Source organism: Panthera pardus, unplaced genomic scaffold (genome assembly GCF_024362965.1).
Source record: "Panthera pardus isolate Hobbes unplaced genomic scaffold, ASM2436296v1 HiC_scaffold_6, whole genome shotgun sequence".
NCBI lineage: Eukaryota > Metazoa > Chordata > Mammalia > Carnivora > Felidae > Panthera > Panthera pardus.
This window is the reverse complement of record NW_026526991.1, coordinates 67,720,581-67,739,482: the sequence shown is the minus strand read 5'-3', so window position 1 is coordinate 67,739,482 and position 18,902 is coordinate 67,720,581. Positions and strand designations below refer to the sequence as shown.

The window sequence follows — 18,902 nt, the reverse complement described above, 5'->3', positions numbered from 1 at the left end:
AACACACCACCTTCCTTTTCCAACTTGACACTCAAAGCACCAATCAACTATACCTGTCTACACAGCCCTGATTCTAAACCACTTACTGCCCCCCACCCCCCAGCACCAATACCATGGTTTTCCATGCCTTAGAGCTTTTGAGTGCGCTATGCCCACTTTCTGGAATCCCTTGCCACTGGCTCTGCCTGTCAACTTCACCTTTTACTCACTGTTCAATGTCGCCACTTAAGTGAATGAAAGAAACCCTTCTCAACTCCTCCAGTTCTCTTTTTTCTTGGTAGGTTGGGGACATGGGGTGGGAGTGGGGTAGAGTTCTAAGAAGGGTAGAAAAAGAGAACCAGCATGTTTGGGCATGGCATTTAGTACTTACAACCACCCTGTGAGGTGGATGTTTTTATCCCCACTTTTCAGATGAGAAAACTCTCTGACTGAGTCTGAGTTAAGTGGCTTGCGAGAGGCAGAATCTGAATTAGGACTCAGGTATACGTGACTCCAAAGCTCTCCTCATTCTGTCCCATGATTAAACTTGCCCTCATCTGGTCTCCAGAGATAGATCATAATACATTATTTGGCCCCATTAGACTTTGAGCTCCTCAGCAGCCAATCTCATTCTTATCTGTGTTCATGGCATTTCCATTGCATCGGATACCTAGGTACTCAGTCGCTAGAGGTCGAACGAGTGAGAGAATGAATGAAGGATGCCCTGTGATTTGCATATTGTAACAAACACTGTCTATTTCAGAGTTATTAAGTAAAATCACCTGTTGTTTGTCCCTACTGATAATTTGTATCTTTTCTGTTTGTTTTTTTCTCCAAAGTTGAGAGGCACGATGATTAGGTGTCCCACTATAATTTTGGTGCTCAGAGAGACAATGATTAAATCTGCCAGGCTACCAGCAATGCTGACATGTTTTGCACAACTGGTGTTTGAGCAGAGATTGACATTGATTTGATGTCGCCAGGTAACACAGTAGCATGACGGCTTTGAGAAAATGATATCAAATTACTCTAGACGCAAATTTTACCCTTTGTGACATTCCTCCAAGAGTTAGTAACTTAGTCATGTCAGTCTTCACTTCGTATTTGCTTTATCTGGGAAAATCAGATGAGAGGACTTATCACCAAAACCCAGACATGTCTAATGAGACTTACCACATTAAATACATTTATATGTACAAATATATGTACAAAAGTCCAATATACACATGTACAAAAATATATGCACAAATTCCAAATTTAAAAGAGACAGAACATGTAAAGTTAAACAAATTAAACACTTGTTGTTGTTGTTGTTGTTGTTGTTGTTAAGTTTATTCTGAGAGAGAGAGTGCAGGAGGGGCAGAGAGAGAGAGAGAGGGAGAGGGAGAATCCCAAACAGCCTCCATGCTCTTGGTGCAGAGCCTGATGTGGGACTCAGACTCATGAAACAGTGAGATCATGACCTGGGCCCAAATCAAGAGTCAGACGCTTAACCAACTGAGCCACCCAGGCGCCCCAAACACTTGGTGTCTGATTTCTGGAACCAGATTCCCTAGGTTTGAATTCCAGCTCTGACACTTACTAGCTAATAACTAGTTATTAGTTGTACGATAATTAGGCAAGTTATCAGCCTCTCTATCCTTCAGTTTTCTCATCTGTGATTGGGGATAACACTTTGTACCTATTCATAGAGTTATTTTGAAAAGTTTAATTAAGTCACACCACATACCCCTTTTCAAATGGAAAATGCTAACAGTCATATCATTTGTCAGTGAAGAATTCTTATAATTACCCCAGAATTTTATTCTATTCCCCTGGGCCTGTTTGCTCATCCCTAGTACAAAAGGGCAGACTATTTGATCCTCGCGTCCTGTGTGATCTACATTCTACAAACGAATAGCTTGTGGGTGTTCTTTTATTCCCTTGTCTCCACAACAAAACTCCAGTGTCCTATTTGCCTTCTGAAGAGATGGATGGCAGGAAACTATTATTAATCTACTTCCTAATTTTCAGAAGACTGAATCTGAAATAAAACAAAACTTGCAAAGTTCCATGAAAGCATTGAACTTGTGCTCAAATGGAGGAGAGAGATGGTGTGAAAGAGGTCAGAATTATGTGCTGATTTCCGCATTGACCTCTAGCATCTGGCCATCCCAATGCTGTAGTATTGCTTCATTCTTTCTCATTGAAGAATAGGTTGTTTGCACGGTTCCTCTTGAGACTGTAAGTTCTGTAGCTGTTTTTGTCAAGATGTATTTGCTGAATAAATAAATGAACGGAGGGGTAAATCCATTGATGCTTCCCTTGTTTTTGTTTTCGAGAAGTTGAAAAGTTGAGTAATAATTTACTGAAAGAATGGGCTTTTATCAAAAAGCATTTCCAATTAAAATACCACCATGAAGATGACTTTGGAAATTATTGGTCTTAAAATTTGGTGTTACTGAGGACCTATCTTATGTCATTCTGGAAGGAGGATATTCCTGACCTATATGGGACATTAAGACTCAATATTGAGATCATCTTCTGTGTCACTGCATGTAAGGCCACTGACCAAGGGGGGTTCTTCCTTCCATTCTTCCCAGTGGGGCAGTGCCCTTCCAGTCCCTTCTCTGATGAGACTCTCAGCAAAGTAGGAGGTCTGGGCCTTTCCCTTTGAGGCAGCCCTACCTGGCCAGCTCTCAACAGCCACAAACACAGGACTATGTAGATATGTTAAATTCTGAAGAGTGAGGCACATCCCAGAAGAGTATTCCGAAGTGGAAGTTTGAAGGCTGAAGTTGTGACAAATTTGACTGTACAGAGGAAGGCCCTGACACAAAGCTTCTCCACTGCTGCCTTCACTGGAGACTCTCCTCCCCTCTGGCTTCTGCCTGCGCACAGAGAGCCCTCCATTCAATCCTGGTGACTCCATCTCCTCCCTCAGAAAACCCAGTCCTGTCTGTATCTGCTCATCTTCTGATTTAGTGGACATTTATTGGGTGCCCCCCCTTGGTGCTGGGTGCTAGGGACAGAACTGTGAGCCAAACAGACATAATCCCTGTGGAGTTTATAATTTGGCAAGAGAAAACGTTTTACTCAACGTGCGACACAAATAAATATAAAACGACAGAGACTGCACTGGGGGCAGGGAAAGACTTCCCTGAGGAAATGACTCTTGAGGATGAGTGTGAGGAAAGTTTTTGTTTCTTAAGACAGTAGTCACTTTACCATATTTGTATGCCCATGCGAAGCCCATGCCCGCGTTTGAACTGGTGCGCTTGAGAGAGCGGAGGGGCAGATCCATCTCGGGTAGCTAGAAGGACTCCTCTTCAGAGGCAGACAAGCTCCTCTCTCCAAAATGAGATAATGTGGGATTCTGATTCCCTGTTCTGTCTCCCTGCCAGTAAGAGCCATGGGCTGGCCGGTCTGTTTCTTGGTCCCCTGTGAATCAACACGTCTCAGAGACGTGCTTTACTCACCTAGGGATGACCAGAGTTACTTTTCCTTTTGCTTGATTCTTTAGGAAGAATAGAAAATCTCATCCCACCCGCAACACGGTGCTTTTGATTCAGCCACATTGCAGTAAACGTCATAGTACGTTAGTTGTCAGTGGCCTCTCCCTTTGCTGTCTGGAAGGAATGATCAAGCTTTATGGAATCTTTTTGATACAGGACCCTCTGCTAATGATTGAGGCAGGAGAGGCAGGGATCTGTTAGTTCAACTTGCCACGAAGAGTTCACGAGGAAAAAAGGTTCTGGTTCTTGTAAAAAGTCTGACTATAAACTGGAGGGGGCATCTGAGTGAGTCAGTAAGGAACAAACCCCAAACATGGGACATTGAGTACCTCCATTTACAGAAAGAAAAACAGGGGTTCCTTTACACCTTAAACAAAAATGGTAAAGTCAGTTTGGAAGTGAGATTTACAGTCATTCCCTGCATTTCTGCTTCAACGTATGTTGACATATTGCAGCATGTAGTATGTTAGGAAAGATGTGTTGCAATATTCTGCAATATTGAATGTGTAAAGGACAAAGTCACACCTCAATCCCAGGTTCTGAGCTTTGTGGAGTGTTTTGTTTTTTACTCCATCACCCCATCACCTAATCCCACTCATTTCCCCTCTGATGGTCATAAGTTTGTTCTCTATAATTAAGAGTCTATTTCTTTCTTCTTCTTTTTAAATGTTTGTTTATTTATTTTGAGAGAGAGTGAGAGAGAGAGTGAGAGAGAGACCAGGGGAGAGGCGGAGAGAGAGGGAAAGAGAATCCCAAGCAGGCTCTGTGCTGCCAGTGCGCAGCCTGATGTGGGGTTCGAACCCATGAACTATGAGATCATGACCTGAGCCGAAAGCAAGAGTTGGATGCTTAAACAACTGTGCCACCTAGGCACCCCAAGAGTCTGTTTCTTAATTTGTCTTTCCTTTATTTTTTCCCTTTGCTTGTTTGTTTTGTTTAATATATATATATAATGTATGTTATAAATTCCTTTATCCATTCATCAATCGATGGATACTTCGGCTGCTTCCATACCTTGGCTATTGTAAATAATGCTGATACTATAAATAAAGGGGTGCATGTATCCCTTTGAATTAGTATTTTTGTATTCTTTGGGTAAATGCCCAGTAGTGTGATTGCTGGATTGTAGGGTAGTTCTATTTTTAACTTTTTGACGAACCTCCATTCTGTTTTCCACAGTGGCTGTACCAGTTTGCATTCCTACCGACAGTGAAAGAGAGTTCCCCTTTCCCCACATCCTCACCAACACCTGTTGTTTCCTGTGTTATTGGTTTTAGCCATTCTGACAGATGTGAAGTGGTATCTCATTGTAGTTTTGATTTGCATTTCCCTGATGATGAGTGATGTTGAGCATCTTTTCGTGTGTCTGTTAGCCATCTGGATGTCTTCTTTGGGAAAATATCTATTCATGTCTTCTGCCCACTTTTAATTGGATTGTGTGTGTGTGTGTGCTGAGTTTTATAAGTTCTTTGTATATTTTGGATACTAACCCTTTTTGGATATGTCATTTGCAAATATCTTCTCCCATTCCATAGGTTGCCTTTTAGTTTTGTTGACAGTCTCCTTCACTGTGCAGAAGTTTTTTATTTTGATGTAGTCCCAATAGTTTAAGTTTCTTTTTGCTTTTATTTCCCTTGCCTCAGGACACATCTAGTAAGAAGTTGCTATGGCTGATATCAAAGAGATTGCTGCCTGTGTTCTCCTCTAGAATTTTTATGGTTTCAGGTCTCACATTTAGGCCTTTTATCCATTTTAAATTTATTTTTGTGTATGGTGTAAGAAAGTGGTCCAGTTTCATTCTTTTGCATGTAGCTGACCATTTTTTCTGACATGACTTGTTGAAGAGACTGTCTTTTTCCCATTGGCTATTCTTTCTTGCTTGCCACAGATTAATTGACCCTATAATTAGGGGTTTATTTCTGGATTTTCTATTCTGTTCTATTGATCTATATGTCAATTTTTGTGCCAGTGCCATGCTATGTTGATGATTACGGCTTTGTAACTATTACTTGAAATCCAGAATTGTGATGCTCCCAGCTTTGCTTCTCTTTTTCAATATTGCTTTGCCTATTTGGGATAGCCAAATACGAACATTATGATTGTTTGTTCTAGCTTTGTGAAAAATGCTGTTGGTATTTTGACAGGGGTTGCATTAATTGTGTACCAAGGATCACTTTGGGTAGTACAGACATTTTAACAATATTTGTTCTTCCAATCCATGAACATGGAATGTCTTTCCATTTCTTTGTGTCACCTTCAGTTTCTTTCATCAGTGACTTATAGTTTTCAGAGTATAGGTCTTTCATTTCTTTGGTTAGGATTATTCCTGTATCTTATTTTTTGTGCAATTGGGATTGATTCCTTGATTTCCCTTTCTGCTGCTTCATTATTGGTGTATAGAAATGCAACAGATTTCTGTACATTGATTTTGTATCCTGCAACTTTGCTGAATTCGTGTATCAGTTCTAACCATTTTTTGGTGGAGTCTTTGGGGTTTTCTATATATAGTATCATATCACCTGCAAATAGTGAGAGTTTTACTTCTTCCTTACTGATTTGGATGCCTTTTATTTCTTTTTACTGGCTAATTGCTGTGGCTAGGACTTTCTAGTACTACGTTGAATAAAAGTGGGGAGAGTGGATATCTTTGCCTTGTTCCTGACCATAAAGGAAATGCTCTCAGGTTTTCCCATTGAGGATGAGATTAGCTGTGTAGGTTTTTCATATATAGCCTTTACTATGTTGAGGTATGTTCCCTCTAAACTTACTTTGTCGAGGGTTTTTACATGAATGGGTGTTGTACTTTATCAAATACTTTTTTCTGCCTCTATTGAAATGATCATATGGTTCTTATTCTTTCTTTTATTGATATGATGCATCACACCGATTGATTTGCGAATAATGGACCACACTTGTATCCTGGGAATAAATCCCACTTGATCATGGCGAATGATATTTTTAACGTATTGGTGAATTCAGCTTGCTAGTATGTTGTTGAGAATTGTTGCATCCATGTTCATCAGGGATATTGGCCTGTAGTTCTCACTTTTAGTGGTGTCTTTACCTGGTTTTGGTATCAGGGCAATGCTGGCCTCATAGAATGAATTTGTAAGTTCTCCTTCCTCTTGTATGTTTTGGAATAGTTTGATAAGGATAGGTATTAACTCTTTTATTTTCTCCCGTGCTGAAACATATCCCAAGCATGGGTTCAGCAGTTGATAAAGTCATGCTTTGGGCTTGGTTGCTATCAGTCTGGAAGCTTCCAGGTCCCAGCTCCTTCTCCCATCCTGCCCCTTGTCCCATTTCCTGCCATTAACATGTATGTGTGTGGAGGGGAGGCTTTTATGGCCTGAGCGCTAGAGGCTGAGCTAGAAGAGGAGGAGGACAGGGGGGCTGGTGTGGTCTCTGTTCCTGCCCAGGGCCCAAGGAACAGAGAAGTCCCTTCTTTCCACCACTGCCCCTGCAAATCTGGGCCCTGAGAGACACTGGTATTCATTCCACCCTGTGAATGTGGGCCAGGATGTCCTCTGAGCTTTCCAAATGGCTCCTTGAACACGTATGGTGGAGTGGGTACCAGGGGAGGAAAGGAGGAACAGGATGTTGACTGAGGCAGACCACAGTGATTGGTCTGTGGAAACGTGTGAGGTGTCCCCTTGGACCTACTTGGAAGTGACTGGGGCACTTTAAAAGAAAGGAACCAGCTCCTTCTGTTACTTTGATAGATTGCATTTACACATATATACATATATATGTACATATGTATATAATATGTAACACATATGTATAAATGTATATGTGTGTATATATGTATATATCATGTAAATAACATAATATACATTATGTAACAAATGCTATAACATGTTATGTATTACATTACATGTCGTACATTGTATCATATCTGATAATATTATTTGTCCTCTATTCAATTTAGGCTTATATGGTGGTACATCCAACACTGTATCTTAGGATAAATTGGCAATAAATATTTACGAACATTTATGAATGAAAAACCATAATTTTTAGGATGTTAAGTTCTGTCTAATGACTTTATGTATTAGACATGCAGAAAGAGACATTGGGTGAATTTGTCTTTTTGCTTAATTTCACATTAAAAACTTTGTTATTCTAATTTCCATAACACAAATTACCAACAAAATAATTAAAAAAATTTTTTTAAGTTCCTCTAGAGTGACATTGTTTTCACTGCCATCTGTTTCTACTTAGTTATGTGCTATCCTCTACGTTCTTTTTTACATTCCTTTTTGTTATTAAAATGGGCAAGGGTTTTGCAAATTAACTTTATTCTCTCTATAAAGCAGCTGCTCTTCATAAGTGAAAATAGAAATGACAGGGTTTTTTTTGCAACATCTCAAGATTCCAAGGCGTGCTAAGTTTAAGGTGTATGCCCAGAACCAGACCCTGAATGTCACCTGGGGGAGGAGGGAGTGAGAGGTGTCCTAACCTGATGCCTTCATGCAGGCTTCTATACCAAAGTGCCGCAGACTGGATGGCTTGTGAACACTAGAAATTTATTTCTGAGATTTATAGTCTGAGGTCAAGGTGCCAGCAGAGGCCCCTCTTCCGGTTGCAGACTGCCCACTCCTCAGTGTGATCTCTTAAGGCAGAAATAGGGCTTGTGAACTCTCTGGGGTCCCTTTTATAAGGGCACTAATTCCATTTATGAGGTCATAATCATCAAGGTGATTATCATCACATTGTGGGTTAGGATTTCAACAGATGAATTTTGGGGAAACACGTTCAGTCTATAACACCTGAGTCTCAAAGAATCATGAAAGATGGAGACTCACGGCAGCGTGGTTTTGCTGACAGACCAAGGTTAACATAGACCCCAGAGGAATCTCTCCCATCGGACCAGAGTCCCACAGAACAATATTTCATTGCAAAAATGTAAGAGTTTGGGTTTCAATTTAGAGGAATATTTTTTTCTTACTCCTTGAGGGGCACTTACCAGAATGTGTTTTCACCGGACAGGTTTATTTAAAATAGTTCAGGTATCTGGGGTGCCTGGGTGGCTCAGTCGGTTAAGTGCTGACTTCGGCTCAGGTCATGATCTCACGGTTCATGAGTTCGAGCCCCGCGTCGGGCTCTGTGCTGACAGCTCAGGGCCTGCAGCCTGCTTCGAATTCTGTGCCTCCCTCTCTCTCTGCCCCTCCCCTGCTTTCTCTCCCTCTCTCTCTCTCTCAAAACTAAATAAACTAAAAAAAAATTTTAAATAAAAAAAATAGTTCAGGTACAGTTAATCGGTTGCTTAGTGACTTGACAATGGAGCTACATCTGAAAACATCTTGATGCTACAATTAGTGATTGCCAAGTTAGAAGGAGAAAATTCATGACTGCAAAAGAGAGACTTGCTTCTGTTGATAAATGAAGTGAATGAACACCTGTGGAAAACAAGGTTTCTAGTTTGTAAGTGCCACTTAATCAGTCATAGTAATGAAACCGTCTCTGAAGAGCACCGTATCCTTCCCCAAAGGGCTTTTTCTGTACATTCTCTCATTAAATCTGCTGATTTTACTGAAGAGCATCCTGTAGCAAGAACTTCTATAAACCTATAGTTGTTCACTGGCTGTTTCCTATGTGCTGGGCACCAGGGCCAGCACTTTGCACGTTGTCCACCCTGCTCTGACGCTGCCTCATGAGATAAAAGCTCTATTGTCCCATATTCCAGGTCCCATGTTAGGAGGCTCACACAGCACATTGCACCGGGAGAATTCATCAGTGCCTCTATCATCCCCGGCCTATGCCTTTGATATTATCCCTTCAATATTATTTACCCCATCACATTCCAACTATTTCTAAATACTACTCTTCCTTCACTGGTTGTTGGATCAAATACACCTTATTAGTTTAAAAAGAATCTTTCAGGGGCGCCTGGGTGGCTCAGTCGGTTGAGCGTCCGACTTCGGCCCAGGTCATGATCTCGCGGTTCATGGGTTCGAGCCCCGCGTCAGGCTCTGTGCTGACAGCTCGGAGCCTGGAGCCTGCTTCGGATTCTGTGTCTCCCTCTGACTCTGGCCCTCTCCCACTCGCACTCTGTCTTTCTCTGCCTCTCAAAAATAAAGAAACGTAATAATAATAATAAAAAAAAACTTTTAAAAAGAATCTTCCCCTACGGTGTCTGCCTATCTTTCATTCGGAGAATCCTACGTGAATACCTGCGCACTGCAGTGGTTCTGGGTAGCCCCCCCGGGCTTGTAGCCTGGTGCCACCACTTTCCAACTGAGCAAGTGACTTTACTTCCCTGTGCTTCCCTTAGTAAAATTAGGGGAATGATGGTGTATTTCATGAGGTTATGTGGGGGGGGGGGGGGGAAGACAGTACCTAAAATGGAATAAAATAGTGCCTGATGTAGTAAATACTCAGTAAACATTAGGTTTTCTAATATTACTGTTCCTATTGCTGTCATTGATTCCCAATACTTTCTCACATTTGCATTTTTAATTAAGTCTTTTCTCTAAATCTATTCTCTCTCTTATCTATATTTATATTAGATATGTTCGTGTAATATATATTCATATTATGTATATCATTTACATCTATAAAAATAACTTGCTGTCTTTCCCACCATCTGCCTCTAAACTTGTTACTCATCTGCAGTACTGAGTACTGAGTACTGCAGTACTCTTTGCAACCTTTCCTGACCCTCACTCCCTTCGGAGACGCCACCATGCTTCGTGACCTCCATCTTTAATATCCTTTGTGGCACTCATTACAGTTAGTTGCTTCCATATCTATCTCCCTAATAACTATGGACTCATTAGGATCAGGGACCATGTCTTATTTATCCTTTTAATCTCAGTACATTGCAGATTTCCAATTATTTTCAGTTAACGAATGGATGATTGAATTAACAATGCTTGAGGGGTGATATTATTCATTTTTAAAATGAAGTCTACACAACAGAGCAAGAAGAGGCTTTTAAAAATAATTAAGTCCATTCCCTCCCTTCCCATTATCCCTTCCTTTAGAGACGGGGAAGCAGAGGTACAAAAGGGTAAGACTCGCCTAACGTCACATTGATAGTAAGTGGCCAGAGTATGCGTGTAAAGTGCTCGGCCCTTGGCAGACAATCAGAAATAGTTGCCAAGGGCGCCTGGGTGGCTGACTCAGTTAAGCATCTGACTCTTGATCTCAGCTCAGTCTTGATGTCAGGGTCATGAGTTCAAGGCCCACGTTGGGTCTTGCGCTGGGCGTGAAGCCTACTTAAAAAAAAAAAAAAAAAAAAGAGTTGCCAAACAAGAAATCCAAATCCTGCGTCTTTTTTACTGTGTTTCGTCCCTTTTCATCATTAGTCATTATATCAGTGAAGATGCTTTTAGCTACATACAAGTGACAGAAAATGCAATTCAGATTGGCTTAAATAATTGGCTCCTTTGATTTGAAAAGCTTTCTGTGTCTCCGTGTTGCCTCCTGTGGTATGAGCTTTATGCTAAAGCTGCCTTCTTCTTAAGGGCGGCTGCCACCTACCCTCAGGGCTATCTGCTTTGCCATCCACAACCAGAAAAGAGAGAAAGCGAGGATGAGGGGACAGCTGTGGATGGGGGTGGGGGTTACGGATATGGTGGGGAGGTTTCTTTTGGCGGGGATGAAAATGCTCTAAAATTGTGGTAATTGCTGCACAAATGTGTGAGTATCCTAAGACCCATGAAATGGTACACTTTAAGTGAATTGCATGATAGGTGAATTATCGCAATAAAGCTGTTTTGTTGTTGGTGTTTTTAAAGCTGTTTTTTGTTTTAAGTGAGAAAAACGGGGCTTCACTTGACAGTTCATCCTCTGGCAAGACCCAAGACATTTTGTGTGACCTTAATAGGAATTTAAGCTTGCTTTAGCCCACGTCATTTGTAATCGTCAGAACGACACGAACGTGGACACATTGAGATGCATGGCCCCACTGTGCATGAAGTCTGAAGGTCGTCAGAAGAGAGGAGGAGTCAAGGACATCAGGGACACTCCTGTACCTGAAGAGGATTCTGATAGAGCTCAAGCATCAGGTATCCCTGGTCCCTTTGGCTCCCCTCCTTCCAGCATGGTGGGCAAGTGGGGGGAGTTCACTTATGTCCATTCTAAGCAGTCTCCTTGGCTGCTCACTTTCCACTGGTTCCTCTGTCGTCCTCTGCTCTCGGTCCCAGGCTGCTGCCTGCTTTCCTGCTCTTTACAGCCCGAAACTCAAGGACCCCAGTCACTCTCAAACAAATGTTGCCACCCTCGCCAGGGCATTTGTGGAGGTGTGGTAGTTTCATTTCATTTGTGGAGCAGGTAGTTAGGCCTGTTCTAACAAATCGTCTCGAAGCGGGTTGCTTAAAACAGCAGCAATTTACTCTTTCACAGTTCAGGAGCCTGGAGGTCTCTCATCAAGGTTTCAGCAGGGTTGGTTCCTTCTGGAATGAATTCCACGCCCGCTCCTAGCTTCTGAGGCCTGCGGGCCATGCTTGCTGTTCCTGGCTAATGATGGGTCTCTCTAATCTCTGCCTCTGTCTTCACATAGGCGTTTCTCTTCATCTGTATGTTTTCCTCCTTCCCGTCTGTTATAAAGGACACTAGTCACTGGATTGAGGGCACACCTTATCCAGGGTAATCTCCTCTAAAGATCTTTGCCTTAGGTATACCTGCAAAGGTTTACTCCAAATGAGATCACATGATGAATCTCCAGGGGGGCATGAGTTATTGGAGGACACTATTCAACCCATTACCAAAAGTGAAGAAACACTTCCATTTGGGGCCATCCTCTTTTGCCCCGCTACAACATCACTACTCACAGTTACGTGGGCTAATCAGATTTTGCTGAAGTCTTGGCGAAAGTAAAAGGGAGCTAGAGCATATAAAGGGAAAACAACTATATGCTAACTGTGATTTTTTGAAATAAAAGGTTCCTCTAGAAATCAAACCTTTCATAGCCATCACACGAGGAGTAACGGATCTTCCACCTCAGGCCCATGAAGCATGGAGGAGGGCTCCCTTCTTCAAATGTCGATGGTACAGCTGTCCCTTCAATACTCCAGGGATTGCCCTCACCCTAGGGACCTTCCCTTTCCCCAGAAGGTAGTTCAGGGGACCCAGTCATCATTAATCATTTTCCTAAGTCTGAGTTATTTACTACTAGAGTCACCCCATGGGGGTGAGTCCAACAGGATGGTCCAAGGTAGGGTTGACAACATGGAGTACAGTAGAAAAATCGGGACTAGGCACAGCACTCCATACCCAGTTGCTTTTGAAATAACACCACCCTTGAGAGTTACGGCTATGCCTCTTTCTTTTTCTAATTGTCTCCACATCTCTCAAGCATAGTTTCCCAAAACAATGGGGTTTGTAGTCATTTAGGTACCGTGAGAAGAGGTTCATTACTGAGCCATATATCCCTTAATATAAAGGCCAGAGTAAGTTTTTAAAGGTGATATCCTTCTACAATCCTCCCTTACCTTTTCTTGGGGGTAGTGGAGATGGTGGTGGTTGTGGTAGTAGGTGATATAGGTGAGGGGGACAGTGGTTCATTGTCCTGTCATACGACCAAAGTCATTTCTGATTAGAGATCACTTATAAATCACTAGTCTTATTTCAGACGTAGTTCGCTTCCAAATTTTAAGTATATTCTTGCATACACAGGGCTCACAAAAGTACCATCTATTCATGAAACACACTAATGACTTTTACGTGCAGCCCAAACAAATAGTATTGGCCAACTTCTTCCTTCCCATTATCCTGAAATGTAAACAGAACCAAGATTTTATGTGTTATGGTCTCTATAATGTTGGAAATTCCTACACACGTATCAGCAGTATCTTTCAGGGCACATCTTCTTGGGTTAAGCCAACACCTTTCCTACTGAGGCCAAGGGGCTTCTTGGCCATATCTCCAATCCTTTATTTTCCCTTACCTGCTTCTTGTATTTAATTTCTGGCCTGAATTTTTATTGGCTTCGGCTTTATTTCCTGGAACAATTTCACTGTCACTGTTTTTGTTTCATTATGGAATATTTCATTCATATGAAAATTATGGAGACATATAACAAGCAACCATTGTTCGACTTAAACAAACGTCAATATCTTGCATGCTTTGGGTTTTTTTTTTTTTTAAATAAATAAAACATTACGGATTCATTTGGGACCAGATAGGTGCAGGGTTTCCTTTCTTTTTTGTAACCTTCTTACTTATGTTAGTGTTTTAAAATTTGGTTAAGAGAAATTTTATTTTAAGAAGTAGCTAAGTTTCTTCGGAGAATGTTTTTCTTTTAAATGATGGGAAAGTGAGTCCTTTGGATGGTGGAGTCTGGCTGTTTCCATCCTAACCTTTTCTCATCCCGCAGCCCCTCCTGCCTGTCTCCTCCACCGATGACTCCTTACTTCCTATCTTCAACCCAGGTCTCTCTTTGGAATTCCAGACTTGTACATCCAGAGGTCACCTTGTTGTGCCACAGACCCTTCCATCTTAACATAACCCAGCAAACCCGTGATGTCCTCCAACTGCTCTTCCCCATCTCAGTGGATGGCACCATCGTTCATGCGATTAGGCGTCTCCGACACGTACAGAACTGTGGCGCTTTATTCTTTGTTACTTCTCTAACTCTGTCAGCACGTCCTACTGATTCTGCCTCCTCAAATAGGTATCACACTTAGGGACTTCTCTCTTCCTCTGTGACCACCACGCTAGTCTAAGGTGTCATCTACTTCTCTCACTGTAGCAACAGCTTCCCAACTATCCTCTGTCTTTCCTGGGGCCTCCAGCAGGTTCTCCACACAGCAGCCAGAGGAAGATTTTCAGAACACAAATCTGGTAAGACCCCATCCTGCTGGACTCTGATTCTTAAGATGAAAAAGAATGCTGCGTGGTCAGGGTAGTCCGGCCCAGGCTACTCCTCTCGGCCTCTTCTGTGACCCTCACTCTATGCCCCAGCAGCTAGGCTGTGAAAGCAATATGCCTAGGGGCGTCCGGGTGGCTCAGTTGGTCAAGTGTCCACTTTGGCTCAGGTCGTGATCTCACGGCTCATGAGTTCCATCCTGGCAATGGGCTCTGCTGTCAGGACAGAGGCCACTTTGGATCCCCCATCCCCCCACTCTCTCTGCCCCCTTCCCTGCTAGCGCGCAAGCTCTCAGAAATAAATAAACATAAAAAAAAGAGAGAGAGCAATACGCCTATTCTACCCACAGCCTCTGCATGTGCTGTTGTTCCCTCCTTATGAAGTACTCACCAATTTATGGGGTTAACTTCTGTTTATCATTTAGATCTCAACTCACATGTTATGTCCTTAGGAGACTTCCCTGACCCCACCCCCCCAATCCGAGTCAAGTTTCTTTAATATCTGTTTGTATCTTTTCCTCCCGGGACTTTCCTCAGATATAATAATATGCTCTCTTGTTTATTTGATTAAAATTGATCTTCCCACCTCTCCATCCCCTACAAATATATTGTAAGATCTAATGAGGACGTGAATAAATAAGTGAATCTCAAGCTACATGATTTATAGGTAGCCTCGTTGGGACCATGCAGAAACAAGCGTGATAATGCCGATAATAATGTTGTGGCATTCGGGGTGTCCATTGCTATGATCTCTCCTTCCTCTGTTTCAAAAATTACATCAAGGGGCACCCAGGTGGCTCAGTGGGTTACGTGTCCGACTTAGTCTCAGGTCATGATCTGAAGTCCGTGAGTTCGAGCCCTGCGTCAGGCTCTGTGCTGACAGCTTGGAGCCTGGAGCCTGGGTCGGATTCTGTGTCTCCCTCTCTCCCTCTTTGTCCCTCCCCCACTTGCACCCTGTCTCTCTCTTTGTCAAATATAAATAAAAATTAAAAATTAAAAAAAATAAATGAGGTGTTTCAAAAATAACATCAGGCCATAAGCTAATGATACCACTTGTATAATAAGATAAAGGAGAGGAAAGCTCCTGGCATAAGATGCTTGATGAGAGATAGACTATTAATTTTTGGTATCTTAGCAAAATGTATGTTAAATCTTAGCAAACTCACTTGCTGTGAATCCAAATTCCTGTTGTACCTCTTGAGTGTTCTTGGGGCGTCAGCCAGGAGTGACAAATGCTAGCCTCAGTGTCAGCCTCTCAAGCGACAATATGCTATCTTCTAAGTGAGTTGTAATCACTAGAAATGATACATCCACAGCGCCTGTACCATAGTAAGAGTAGGTAAATATTTGCAGACTAAAGAAACAACTTAATGCATCAATTAGTGAGAGTGAAACACCCTAATAGCAAATGCTCAGTGAATGGTAACCATAATAAGATGACAAAATGACTGGAAAGAATGCTTTCTTGTAAGAAAAAGGAGGTGGCGAGCCGATGTGGGAATAAAGGATTGAAAATCGGTGGAGGGCAATCAATCCTGGACAATAATGCAGAAGAGGTTTCGTTTCCAGGCCGGGTGCTTGAGCAGCTTCACCGTGTTAACGGCTCTAGGATGGGCCGACACCCACAGCCGGCTGTCTATCACGCAGTGTTACCTGATGTCCATAGGCAGCTATAGACAAAAATGAGTGGAGAGCCTCACAAAGGAAAGGATGAGCTAGAGACAGAGAAGCGGAACCAGCAGAGTAGTGGGGGGAGGTGGGGCTGGGAGGCTGGGGTAGGTCAGAGAGGCCAAATGAGGAGGCGGTGGTCAGAGCTCCAAAGAGCAGTTCGGATGGCAACAAAACCACATTCTCTGTATCTAATGATAGCCATACGAAGGTCAAGGATGACTTTGGCAAAGCCCGGTTTTCAGCAAAGCAGGGGTGCAGGAGGCAGAAACAACTGAGCTGGGCAGTGAGTGGGCGGAGAGGACTACAGGCAGGGAGATTCTTTCAAGAAATGTGTCCCGAATTGGCAGAGGAGAGACCGGGTGTGGTAGTTTGAAGGGGAGTCAGGGTTGAGAGAGGGGTTTTTTGTTTATTTTGTTTTTAGGTGAGGAGGCGTAGCATCGTTACAGCCTGAGAAAGGAATTGGAAACAGTGGCCTGGAGAAAGAGGGGATAATGAATAGGTTGCAGTTCTAAAGAGGCATCAGAATGCCAGGCCTGCCGTCGTCAACCCCGTGGTACACCCCAAAATAAAAGAAAATGCATTCTTGATCTCCCTCCTCCATTCATCTGTATGGCCCTGGACCCTCTCCCTTGGCCTCCGCTTGCACTTACATTCTTGACCTCCTGCTGCATTGCCCTGACCTTTTGCTTTGCCTCTTATTTTCTTTAGCCTGCTCTCACCCTTAAGATCTGATGACTGATTTAGCTTCCCTGGCGCCCAGCCACTGTTCCCCTTGGCCGCACTACTTGCCTTCACCCTCAGCTGTTGCAACTCTTGGCCACCCTGAGGAAAGGCCCTGCCAAGCCCCCCTCCCTGACTCGTCCACGTGGAGGAGAAGGGTTTCCTGGGGGAGCTCACATCAAGAGGATGAAATCTGGGTGCAGGGGAAGGTGAGCTTTGAGGCCGGCGGGGAGGTGAGGAGGGAGCCAGAGGAATTTCCCCAGGAGGGTGACTTCAGTCTTCTCTTCAGTCTGATTCTGTACCATTCTGGCGTGTTTTGTTTTGTTTTGTTTTGGTTTGGTTTTTACCACGAGGATGTATTATGGAAAAAGCACAACTTTTGTTTTTAAAACAAAAACTGATAAATGAGGGGGAAGGAAGTGTGTTCATTCATTCATTCATTCATGCATTCATTCAACAGATACCTTTTGAGCCCCAGGCGGGCCATGTGCTGGCCACACTGGTGAACAGGCTCCATCCCTGATCTCAGGGCGCTTGCCACTGGGCAGGGGAGATGTGCAGACATTAAGCAAATAATTACTCACCTATTTACGTCAGTGCAAAAGTTGGGACTCTGGGAGGGTTGGGCCCTGAGTGCTACTGCTTTCACTGAAGGGTAGGAGGCAAGGTCATTTGCTCAGAAAGGAGACGGAGCTGGGTAGGGGGCTGGAAAGCCTGCTGAAGGTTAGGAAGAAGTGTTGCAGGAAAGGGGTCGGGGGGAACGTGTTAACAAGAGCAGAACTGTGCATACTTTTTGCTTTGAAGGTTTCCAGATTCAAGTGCCAGAACTTGATTTTAAGCTGGCCATGTGTGTCGCATACTTGCTTTCAAAAAGCAAATCCCTTTTCTTTAGACTCTGTTAGTCATCATTCTCTTTTTAACATGGCCAGCAACGATCTCCTTTTGCAGAAATATCTTCTCTTCACAGTGATTGTACCAATAGCCAATCTGGGTCTTCAGGACCGTTAAGTGACAGGATAGATTTTTAGATTAAAAACAACACAACTGTGTCCTCATTAGATTCTCGAGAGTCCTTCATCCCTCCCCACTGGGCTTTGGCAAACCCGGAACCGTTGGCTTCCCAGGGCATTGGCACCTGGTTGAGCCTCAAAAGTATATTACCAATAAATTGACTCCAGCTTTACCTAGCATATTTAAACAATAACAGCTTAATTATATTCTTGCAAATTATAGGTGCCCCACAACATATTTTTCATCTATTGTGCACCTTTCTTCGTATCATTCACTATTTTATGAGAATATATTTTCCGAATATTGGAGAAGAGAATTAGAAATAAAACCGGCATCTCCTAGGTTTTTCTCTTGCTGGAAGCAGTGCTTTATTTAATTTACCCACAGGCTTTATCGTCTATGTAGTGATTTCCAAATGTATTTCGAATTTGCTAGTGAGTGGTGTACAAAAATCAGGGTGTCTTCAGATATTAAGGGATAAGAAAACAAGAGAGTGTGACAAAGAGAAGTTATCTCACTAATAGTTTCCAGATAACTGGTTCATTTGTTTTGTATGTACCTTGCCTGCCTCCCTCCATTCATTTTGTTTGTGCTGCCCCGGATAGATATCTCCTGTAAAAACAATCTATTATGAGCTGTAAGGAGGGAGACAAGGAGAGACAAGATATGTCACTGAATTTTAAAAAATATCTGTATGTGTTTCACCTAATAGGCAAATAATACATGTTTATTACATTGAATTGAATTGAACCAGGATCAAGGGCATGTGGCTTACAGTTGAAATTCGGTTGCCTATGGTATCCGGTCGGATCAATAGTACTGGGGGAGGAAAGAGAAAGGAAGGAGGCAAAATATGAAACAAAGTGAGAAAACAAAAGCAAAGTGAAGAGCAAACAATTACAAAGATGGATATTAGTACATATCTACATTAGGTATACAGTTACATACGTTTATATGTATATATGCTCCTACACCTATGTGTATATGTGTAGCAGTCTCCACATGTGTGTGTGCAGCAATAATAACATTACAGGGTCAAATGTTAATAAGTAAGAAATTGGGGGGCACCTGGATGGCTCAGTCTGTTAAGCCTCCAACTTCGGCTGAGGTCATGATCTCATGGCTCAAGTCATGATCTCACAGTACGTGGGTTCGAGCTCCGCCTTGGGCTCTGTGCTGACAGCTCAGAGCCTGGAGCCTGCTTCAGATTCT

At 42.7% G+C, this 18,902-nt stretch overlaps 1 long non-coding RNA gene across 1 annotated transcript; it reads left to right on the top strand.

Moving 5' to 3' along the window:
* The first annotated feature begins 8,251 nt into the window (after positions 1-8,251).
* Positions 8,252-16,545, top strand: LOC109249010 (uncharacterized). Its single transcript, XR_002072402.2, has 3 exons — positions 8,252-8,381; positions 11,263-11,488; positions 16,381-16,545. It is a non-coding gene; the product is annotated as an uncharacterized LOC109249010 (long non-coding RNA).
* Positions 16,546-18,902: the final 2,357 nt, after the last annotated feature.